Raw genomic sequence first — 12,241 nt, 5'->3', positions numbered from 1 at the left:
TATCAAACAAATCCCTAAAGAACCATTGTACAATGATTATTATTTTTTAAGTGAATATGTTGACTGGCTCCATTCTTTAGACCACATCTATGGAAAATTGAAAATTCTCAAAGGCAGCATGAGAAATTCCCAAAAATTTAAATAACACTATGAACCCCTTAATTATTCAGTGAACACTGAAATACCCTTTTTAAACTACTAGTGTATGTATGAACAGGGATCCCATTTTTGGAAGCTAAAAATGCATAGTTACAAATCAAACCCTTAAAGAACCCTTTGTAAGAGTGTCTGGATTAACTGGGATTCCTTTTTATAGACCATGTCTGTGGAAAAGAGAAAATCCTGATGATATCACCAAATGGAATATTGTTAATCTTCTTCTTCTTTCAGTTGCTCCTGTTTGGGATCACCACAGTGGATCTGTTCCATATATTTGATTTGGCAAAGGTTTTACACCAGATACCCTTCCTGATGCAACCTTCCCCAATCTATCTGGGCTTGGGACTGGCACTAAGTATGCACTGTCTTGTGCAACCACAGTGGCTGGGTATTTTACCTAACCTGCATGTCTTTGGACTGTGGGGGAAACCAGAGCACCTGGAGGAAACCCACACAGACACAGGGAGAACATGCAAACTCCACACAGAAAGGCCCCATCGGCCATGAGATTCGAACCTAGAACCTTCTTGCCATGAAGCAACAGTGCTAACCACTACCTTCCAGCTGCTGCAAGTTGCAGTTATTTGTTGTGAAACCTAAAATCCTTGGGAACCTTTGGTTGATTGGTCCCTCTGGCGAAACCTTTCACTGTTCTCTCTACCAGAAGACCAAAACCTTCCAAGTAGAACCATTTTTGGAAGCTGTGAATCGTTTATCCAATAAACCTTTAAAGAACTAATTTTTCTACAACTGTATGTATGTGTATGAACTAGGGTTTTATTTTTGGAACCTAAGAACCCTTGATGAATGCTTTTTTTCTAAGAGTCTTTACTGAGCTCTCTTCTTTTTTTTTTTTTAGATCTAATCCATGGGAAGTCCAAATTCTGAGGATTTCACCAAAAGAACTTAAGAACTGTTTTTTTGGTTTGCCCCTCTGGGCAAACCCTGAAAGTTTCTCCCTATTCAAAAGCCTCCTACTTAGAACCCTTTGGGAAGCTAATAACCCATAATTATCCAATGAATCCTAAAATAACTCTTGACGAATCCCCTCATCTAGGAGTGTATGTATGAACTAGGACCCATTTTATAAACCACATCTACGACAAACTGAAAACTCTGAAGGTTTCACCAAAAATCCTTCCCATGGTTATGATCAGTAGATGGTTGTGGTCCTTTCTTTGGTGAAATTTAAAAATATTTAACAACTCCTCTTTAGTTTTTCCTTTTTGGAAAACCCTTAAAGGTACTTCTTATTAGAAGCCCCTCCAAGTACAAGCTTTACTGGAAGCTAAAAGCCCTTAAATATCCAATGAACCATTAAACAACTGCTTTTTCTCTGAGTGCATTTACAATTATTATTTTGGATAACATTTTTGGAAGCTTAATTATCCAGCAAACCCTTAAGAACCCTTGAAGAACCCTTTTTTTTAACTATATGTATTACCTGGGATGCATTTTTTTAAAGCTCAGAATTGCTAATTATCCATTGAAACCTTTCAGAACTTCTAAAGATTCCTTTTATTTTCCCTCAAAATATACAAAGGGATACCTTGCTTCACCCAAAATGGTAATTTTCCTCTATCTGCTGTGATCAATATATTGTCGTGGTCTTTTTTTTTGTGAGATTGAGAACTTAAGAACCCGTCTTTGGTGTGTCCCTCTTGGGAAACCCTTGAAGGTTTTGTCTATGAGAAGGCCTTTCCAAATAGAGCCCTTTCTTGAAGCTAGACCCCGAAGCTGTTTGTTTTCAGGATAATGGCTGGCTGATGAAATTATTGGCTGGCTAGCTGACTCAGCCAAAACCTTAATGGCTGCTGCAGCCACCAAAATGTTTATGGCTACAAATGGCTGATACTGGACGTCACTGTGTGGCATATATCTGGGCGAACAGATCAAACAAATGGGGGGAATAAATAGCAAATTACCACAGGTCCCCTGGTCTCTTACTTCATTGTAAATATAAATCTAGCAAGATTGTAGTTCAATGCTAATAATAAGCTAATCTGGATTGTTCGAGGAAGGCATCTAGCTATCTACTCTCACTAGCAATGACCAGTGAAGGACTGGCAGCTATCTTACTATGATGAAAGTAGAGTGGTGGAGTACGTTTTTTTTTTTTTATCAATCTCAAAGTATGTGAAACAAAAAAAAAAAAAACCTTTACACTTTCCCTCAGCAGCGGCAAAGAATGCAGCCATCTCGTCGATATCGGAGTCGATTGATGCTCTGGGTGAGTTCCCGGGTTCCCCAGTGTATCGTGGTAACGGTGTGAGGGGCGGGAAGCCAGACAGGTAGTCACAACGGCAAGCTTGTGGTGGCTCTCTGTGCTGTGATATCAGTTCTAAATCTCTACAGTGTATGCCTATACGTCTCTATTGTGTTACTACTAGTGTGTACAGTTGATCATGTTTGTGTCACTTTTCTTGTAGCTCATGATGTGGATAAACCCATTGTTTGATGTACACAATTCTTAGTGGCTCAGCCAAATTTTATTAGATAGCGGCTCAAATTGGCTTACAAAATTATTGGCTGGCGGCGGCTCAAATTCTAAATGGCGGTTTTAGCGGCGCCTGGCGGCGGCTTCGGGGTCTACTTGAAGCTAAGTCAAGTTTATTTTTCTAGCACTTTTAACAACAGATATTTTTGCAAGGCAGCTTTACAGAAATTTAAAGACTTTAAACATGAACTAATTTTACCTCCAGTGAGCAAGCCTGTGGTGATGGTGGTGAGGAAAAACTCCCTCAGACAACATGAGGAAGAAACCTTGAGAGGAATGAGACTTAAAAGGGAACCCATCCTCATCTGGGTGATAACAGACAATGTGATTATAAATAAGCTAAGCACCCTTAATTATCCAAGGAACCCTTAAAGAACTCTTGAAAGACACTGTTCTACGAGTCCATTGACCAGATTTATGGAAAAAGGAAAAAGCCAAGGATGCCACCACAAACTGTAATTTCTTATTGAAATTTGGAACCATTGACTCTTAAAGGTACTGACTGCAAAGTCATCTGAAATTTTTTATTGTGCGTGTAATTTTCCCATGTCCTGCAAGAACAATATCATGCAGACAAAATGTGATCATTTTGATGTGCTGAGGGTCGCTTTTCTCCATTTTTGGGACTGAATATCCTACCTTTTGGAGCCAAACAGTATGGCCCTACAGAAACAGGAAATAGCCGGACGCAAGGAGGTTTAACTAATTAGCATAAGTATGGAACTGCGTCACACCAAGATGGCGATGCGCAGAAAACATCATGACACTGCATCGACCTCGGAGAGTTTTGAGTCACAGGGATGTAATTTGTGGTTGATATTCGCAAATATATCTGTGAAACAAAAGACAAATATTGATTTTTTTTCTCTGTTTCTGCTTTTGTTCTAATTTCTTTCTCTGTAAGATCAGAACATTAGGTGTACAACTCCATACTTGCTACCGTGGAGTCAAGCCCATGCATTCTATGGTTAAGTGCTAGCTAGAATGATTTCGTTATCTGTCCAGAAAAATGACACGCCATTTAACCTTGCTCTATCTTGCAGTTGTACTCACCAGGCAGGATTTCCTTTTCTTTTCCGCTGGAGGGAGAGCCGAGTCCGCCATGTTCACCCACGCCGACTTGTTTTGGTTAAAAGTAGGTCAAACACGCCCCATGTTGGTCATGTGATGATGTCGCTCAGTTGCTTTGGCGAACTCCGGAATCATAAAATGCGGAACGCTTTTTATCTCGGCAATATATTTACACACAGGATACACGGTGTGTGTGCAGCAGTGAAACATCTCGAAACTCCAACAGCTATAGAAATAGAACATTTTACCCAGAATTCAACTTTGCAGTCAGAACTTTTAAATTTACAAAAAAAATTTCACATAATATATAAAACTGACGGTGCAATAACTTCACTGTTACTTTTTCCATAACTATTAGTCCATTTTTTATGTTAAAATTCACTACTCAAGCATGCGCTTTATGTATTTTGTGGACCGGTTCAGATACGTCACATCCATAACATGAAAATATCACTTCCATAACACCAGTTTTCCCAGAATAATTTATTCCAAAAATGACAAATATTTTTAAATCTACACTTTTTTTGTGTTCATTCGAATCTCTTTCCTAGTACATATGTAATGATTTCACCAACTGTCTTTGAAATTCACAGAGCTTGTAGAAAACCAGTCATCATCCATTAAGGTTTGTGTGTTTAATGTCACATCTACAACCCCGATTCCAAAAAAGTTGGGACAAAGTACAAATTGTAAATAAAAACGGAATGCAATGATGTGGAAGTTTCAAAATTCCATATTTTATTCAGAATAGAACATAGATGACATATCAAATGTTTAAACTGAGAAAATGCATCATTTAAAGAGAAAAATTAGGTGATTTTAAATTTCATGACAACAACACATCTCGAAAAAGTTGGGACAAGGCCATGTTTCCCACTGTGAGACATCCCCTTTTCTCTTTACAACAGTCTGTAAACGTCTGGGGACTGAGGAGACAAGTTGCTCAAGTTTAGGGATAGGAATGTTAACCCATTCTTGTCTAATGTAGGATTCTAGTTGCTCAACTGTCTTAGGTCTTTTTTGTCGTATCTTCCGTTTTATGATGCGCCAAATGTTTTCAATGGGTGAAAGATCTGGACTGCAGGCTGGCCAGTTCAGTACCCGGACCCTTCTTCTACACAGCCATGATGCTGTAATTGATGCAGTGTGTGGTTTGGCATTGTCATGTTGGAAAATGCAAGGTCTTCCCTGAAAGAGACGTCGTCTGGATGGGAGCATATGTTGCTCTAGAACCTGGATATACCTTTCAGCATTGATGGTGTCTTTCCAGATGTGTAAGCTGCCCATGCCACACGCACTAATGCAACCCCATACCATCAGAGATGCAGGCTTCTGAACTGAGCGCTGATAACAACTCGGGTCGTCCTTCTCCTCTTTAGTCTGAATGACACGGCGTCCCTGATTTCCATAAAGAACTTCAAATTTTGATTCATCTGACCACAGAACAGTTTTCCACTTTGCCACAGTCCATTTTAAATGAGCCTTGGCCCAGAGAAGACGTCTGCGCTTCTGGATCATGTTTAGATACGGCTTCTTCTTTGAACTATAGAGTTTTAGATGGCAAGGGCGGATGGCACGGTGAATTGTGTTCACAGAAAATGTTCTCTGGAAATATTCCTGAGCCCATTTTGTGATTTCCAATACAGAAGCATGCCTGTATGTGATGCAGTGCCGTCTAAGGGCCCGAAGATCACGGGCACCCAGTATGGTTTTCCGGCCTTGACCCTTACGCACAGAGATTCTTCCAGATTCTCTGAATCTTTTGATGATATTATGCACTGTAGATGATGATATGTTCAAACTCTTTGCAATTTGACACTGTCGAACTCCTTTCTGATATTGCTCCACTATTTGTCGGCGCAGAATTAGGGGGATTGGTGATCCTCTTCCCATCTTTACTTCTGAGAGCCGCTGCCACTCCAAGATGCTCTTTTTATACCCAGTCATGTTAATGACCTATTGCCAATTGACCTAATGAGTTGCAATTTGGTCCTCCAGCTGTTCCTTTTTTGTACCTTTAACTTTTCCAGCCTCTTATTGCCCCTGTCCCAACTTTTTTGAGATGTGTTGCTGTCATGAAATTTCAAATGAGCCAATATTTGGCATGAAATTTCAAAATGTCTCACTTTCGACATTTGATATGTTGTCTATGTTCTATTGTGAATACAATATCAGTTTTTGAGATTTGTAAATTATTGCATTCCGTTTTTATTTACAATTTGTACTTTGTCCCAACTTTTTTGGAATCGGGGTTGTATAATGCTGGAAAAAATGCTATGTATTTTAGTTAATGTACATAATTAAATGAATTTTGAGGATTTGTCTCTATTCTGCTGCAGAGGTTTCATTAAAAGTTGTGCAAATTATATCATTAATACAAATCATATCCAAGCTCGAAGGCATTTTCTTGGCCAGTACGAGTCCAAATGTCACTTCATTGTGCTTGATTACAGCTGCAAAATCTTTTTTTTTTTTAAACAAAATAATTCTACCACAGGTTAGTTTCATAAATTTTCCAAATTAGTTTAATGGTAAGAACGTCATGTGTTGGAGGTGTTAAGAAGCTTCATCTGTAAGGGCTTTATGTTAATAAACTAATCTCCCGTTTCCTCATTTTCCCTTCAAACCCAACAAGTTACACATCTTTCTTCCAAAGTCACAACACTTTTTAATCTCTTAAAACTTAACATGGGCTTTATTTATGTTATGTTGTCACGGTGACCCAGACACAAGGATATTTTACACATTTGCCTGAGAAGTCGACAAAGCTGTAGGTGTGTGGATAAAAATTTTGTCATGAATTATGTAAAAGCCACCTCTGGATACCAAAAACTGACTGCATTTCAAAGATAACATCTGTGATTAAGGGCCCAGTCCCATAACACTGATAACTATAACTATACCTCTAAGTACAGCTCTGATTATCCCTCTGCCTGAATTTAGTTCCAGTCTGGAGCAGTCACACCACAACTATAATCCTCACTATAATCCCGTTTGGTCCTGACACTCAGGGAAATAAATGTGCGCAACTTAGCAATAGTCATGGAAGTTTTTCCAAGTAGTAGCACATTATTCTGGGTCATACTGTACAGCTTGAACTTCAAAACAACCCATGCGCACACGCTGATGGTTGATAAAATACGGATAGATCACGGATTACAGAAATATAATAAAAAAGGATACAAAATACGGAGTGGTTATGGATTTTAATATCATGGATGCTAATAATTTACGGATTGGTAATTGGATTTCAGTATAGTACAGATCAGTTACCGATTTCATACGGATGATGCATCACAGATAAAAAATGAAGAAGTCTAAAACAAATGTTTGGACTGCTGAAGTTCATCATTAAAATATCTCCTCTCATCTCATTATCTGTAGCCGCTTTATCCTTCTACAGGGTCGCAGGCAAGCTGGAGCCTATCCCAGCTGACTACGGGCGAAAGGCGGGGTACACCCTGGACAAGTCGCCAGGTCATCACAGGGCTGACACATAGACACAGACAACCATTCACACTCACATTCACACCTACGCTCAATTTAGAGTCACCAGTTAACCTAACCTGCATGTCTTTGGACTGTGGGGGAAACCGGAGCACCCGGAGGAAACCCACGCGGACACGGGGAGAACATGCAAACTCCGCACAGAAAGGCCCTCGCCGGCCACGGGGCTCGAACCCGGACCTTCTTGCTGTGAGGCGACAGCACTAACCACTACACCACCGTGCCACCCCATTAAAATATCTTCCCTGCATTTATATGTTTACTTTATCCATCCATCCATCCATCCATTATCTGGAGCCGCTTATCCTGTACAGGGTCGCAGGCAAGCTGGAGCCTATCCCAGCTGACTATGGGCGAGAGGCGGGGTACACCCTGGACAAGTTGCCAGATCATTGCAGGGCTGACACACATGTTTACTTTATTAATTTATTATTGATATTTCATGGAAAATCACATATCCATGAATAAAAGAGCCGTGCTTTGTATTTTTTTTCCCGTGAATCTGTATTCCGTGACTTCATGATGCAAAAAGGATGTACAAAGATGCCCAAGGAAAAATAGCACATGCTCAGGCAACATCACATGTAAACAATGACCTAATTGGTCAGATATTTTATCAGATCAGGTCCAGGCCTGGAAAAATGGCTCCAGAAGCAATCTCACCGATACAGATAAACCCAGCCCTGGGCTATAGGGATCATTATTGGTCTGGTGTGAGCACCAACCACGTAAACTGCAGGGGACCCATTTATTTATAGTTATCCTTAACTCGTAACTGCTGCCTCCCATGTTGAACTGTGGCATTGGAGAGACCTCTCCAGGGCACATGCCTGGGCAAAGTGTATGGTGATCCTGTGGTGTCCACTTGACAGAATCCCCCTCTCGACCTCACCAATGTGGTCCAAAGGAGAGCAGAGCAATACGTTTGGCATCAGCTTGGCTGCAAGAGCCGCTGGAAGGAGGTCAGTGGTGACGGTCTAACCACCTTAGAGGCCCCACTTGAGGTTTACACCTGAAGCCTTTTCCATGACTGGATATAGCTGCAAGGCAGCAGAGGTTTGAAATCAGAGTTTACCTTCTCCTAGATGGACTGCCTTCCCAGGTTAATGAGCTCCACCTACCCAAAGCAACTGGTTTTCAAGCACCAGAGACCCGCCCTCACCCCTTCTCCTGTCAGTAGAAGCAGTTCTGCCAGGTTTAGAGACCAAGTCATACAAGCAGGCCAGGAGTTAGACTAGGTTGTCAGAGGCTATTTGAGGTGAATGCCACGTGGGAGCACTTTATAGGCAGTGGGATCTTGTCCTCACTTCCACCCCTGGCTATGACAACCTTGGAACCTTATAATTATCCTTATTATTGTAGTTATAGTTATCGGTATTGTGGGATCGGGCCTTAAATGTGAAATGTTGCTTTTGTTTTCCCTTTGGACTATATCCTGACAGGAAACTAAGTCTTTATAAAACCAGATGCAAACTGGATTTTTATTACTGTAGGTAAGAAAGGCTAACATTTATAAACATCTGTTATTTTGGTTTAAACGTTATATGCACAGAAGCACATAAAGAGACAGACGACATAATGTACACAATGTAAGCCAAGAGTCTCCTGAATAATCCCATAACAGATTTGTGGTGTTAAAATATTTAATTCACTTATACTGATTCAAAATGTGCATCAAGTCCATTTGCATTCCGTTGGAGGAATGTAATGCCAGTGTCCTGATAAAATGGATGAAATTGTGGCCACATTTAAAATGAGGGAACGAATTGTTAAAGTGTTCCCACAATTTAACTAAAACAAAGGAACGAGTAAGAAAAACATAGTCAAGATATATACTCCTCCTCCTGAACCTCATGCCAAGATGGCATTGAGCCCACCAGTGCCACCAAACTCCGCCATCTCTCACAGTCTTGGCTGAGTGCCGGGATGTCCTCCAGTCTCAAATTAATCTTCTGGAGGTCTTGACAAACAAAATTGTTCCAACAGATGCATGATCCACTGTGAGAGCATCTCCATCCCACCGCTGGCGAATCAAACTCGCAAATGATTCTTGTGGGATAGTCGTCTGTGCAATGTAGGACATGTCCGAGCCAATGAACATGATGCTGTGTGATGGTGCGGAGGATATTTGACTGGTTAGTCCTCTAGCGAGGCTCCTCATTGGAGACACAGTCGTACCAATGCACCCCCTCAATGGTCCTGAGAGCACAAGTCTCAAAGCCGAGAACATGGGTGGCCAAGGTCTTGCTGAGAGACCAGGTCTCAGTGCCATAGAGCAGCACAGACAAAATCGCAGCATTGGTGCATTGGGAGAGGTAACATTGTCTCCAGAGTGGTCTCCAAAGGCTTCTCATGATGCCTGCTGCCAGTCCACATTGCCTATTAATTCCAGTGAGAAGGCTGCCATTGTTGATGACTTCTGATCCAAGGTAAACAAATGACATGATGAACTCAACGTGATCGGTGCCAATGACGATGGGTGGTGGGTCAAGACCGTCACCTATATGCATTAGCTTGGTCTTGGGCCAGTTAACACACAGCTCAAGCCTGGATGCCTCCTCATCAAAAGCATGAAGTACTGCTGCCAACAAGCAGCAGAACAACACTGTGTCATTGGCATAATCCAAGTCTGTCAAGAGGTCAAGATATATACATCTTTCTTTATATATGTCTGTTTCTTTTTTTTACATGATTGTTTGCTTCTTAAATGTAGCCACTGGGATTTTTGCCCATTCCTCAAGGCAAAACTGCTCCAACTCCTTCAAGTTGGATGGGTTCCACTGGTGGACAGCAATCTTCAAGTATGACCACAGATTCTCAGTTGGATTGAGGTCTGGGCTTAGACTAGGCCATTCCAACACATTTAAATGTTTCCCTTTAAACCACTCCAGTGTGGCTTTAGCAGTATGTTTAGGGTCATTGTCCTGCCGGAATGTGAACCTTCATCCCAGTCTCAAACCTCTGGCCGACTCAAACAGGTTTTCCTCCAGAATTGCCCTGTATTTAGTGCCATCCATCTTTCCTTCAGTCCTGACCAGCTTTCCTGTCCCTGCAGATGAAAAATACCCCCACAGCATGATGCTACCACCACCATGCTTCACTGTAGGAATGTTGTTCTCAGGGTGTTGGGTTTGTGCCACATATGGCATTTCCCATGATGGACAAAAAGTTAAATTTTAGTCTCATTTGACCAGAGAATCTTCTTCTGTGTGTTTGGGGAGTCTAACACATGCTGCTGGGCAAACTCCAAACATGTTTTCTTAAGCAATTACTTTTTTCTGGCCACTCTTCCATAAAGCCCCGCTCTGTGAAGTGTATGGCTTATTGTGGTCCTATGGACAAATACTCCAGTTTCTGCTGTGGAACTCTGCAGCTCCTTCAGGATTACCTTTGGTCTCTGTGCTGCCTCTCTGATTAATGCCCTCCTTGCCTGGTCTGTGAGTTATGGTGGGTGGCCATCTCTTGGCAGGTTTGTTGTGGTACCATGTTCTTCCCATTTGATAATGGATTTGATGGTGCTCTGGGGGCTCATCAAAGATTTGGATATTTTTTTTTTATAACCCAACCCTGACTTGAAATCCTCAACAACTTTGTCCCTGACTTGTTTGGAGAGCTCCTTAGTGTTCATGGTATTGTTTGGTTAGTGGTGTCTCTTGTTTAATGGTGTTGTAGCCTCTGGAGCCTTTCAGAAAAGGTGTATATATACACTGACAGATCAGTGGTGGCTGGTAGTCTTTCAAACAGGGGAGGCTGGTCGGTTACGATATTTCCAGATTTAAAAAGAAAAAACACATCAATTTTGCCCATACTCTTGCCTCTGATCTGGGTGATTGTTGGCAGGGTCACAAACTGTGAAATAATAGGTTCTTTTGGCCCATTAGCCGACTGTCCAATATACATGATGGTGGTGTTGGGGGGGTATATTTTAACATTTTATATTTTAAAATTGTGGCATGTTGTTTAAAAATTGATCATTATTGAAAGCAGCTCTTTGTCAGGAACCTCAGCAGTAACAGCAGAGTGTTCTGGAATAGGCACAAGCACTGACCTTGGGGAGCCAAACATGGAGCTGGATGCCACACATTTCATTCAATGACACTTTCCCTATATTTTACTTATTTTGACTGAGAAATGTTTTATTGACAATTTTGATAACCCTTCACTTTTAATCCAGGTCTGTAGTGTGAAATGTTCTCGGCTGCGTTTTTGTTTAAAAATGTTTTCCAAATTGTAGCTGTGTTTAATTCATATCCAGAAAAATATATATTCCAATATAATATACTCAGCATAAACATTTTAAATAGATTCTATATTTTTGGTCCATCCATGACATATTACTAAAGTAGCCTATTTACTGTTGTTGATGTGGGTCACTTGCTGTTAGCCAATTCACTTTCTCGTACCAGGAGAACTGAAAGGAACGAGTATTATTCCCTACCTTTTTCACCAAGTCAATTTGAGGCGTTGGTCTACCCTGCTCTTTAATTTTAATTTTTTCCTCAAAAGGAAGACTGGCAAATGGCTTCGCCAAAATTAAATCAGCAATGCTTGGCATCCGTGCGCAGCTTTCTTGCTAGCTGACTAGCCCCCTCAAGTTCAAGTTCAGTTACTCAAATTAATGAAATTTCTGGAACTAAGATAGCAAACTTGACAACACTATATTTACACTTTATTTACAGTGAAAATATATACAAACTAAAAAAGCTGGTAGAAACCGTATGTAATGAATGAAATTGAAATGTAAGCTGAGCTCTTACAATACACCACAGCACTTGCGAATCCGCATGGGACTGAACTGAAATTCACCGCTGCCTGTCTATAGTTGAAACGAGCTGTCAATCAAAGAAAATATCTGGCCGCTTTCACCAATCACCAGTCTCCTCGCAGAAACTGCCATGTCCCTCCCACTGTGAGGCTGGGAGTCCGGTGGGTGGGCGTTTTCGCAGAATTTGTCCAATAACTGTCTTGCATTTTGAGATTGAAAAGCACAGAGCTCTCAAATGCCAT

The sequence above is a fragment of the Neoarius graeffei genome, chromosome 2, assembly GCF_027579695.1.
Source record: "Neoarius graeffei isolate fNeoGra1 chromosome 2, fNeoGra1.pri, whole genome shotgun sequence".
NCBI lineage: Eukaryota > Metazoa > Chordata > Actinopteri > Siluriformes > Ariidae > Neoarius > Neoarius graeffei.
The sequence above is the reverse complement of the archived record's forward strand: the minus strand, read 5'-3'. Positions refer to the sequence as shown.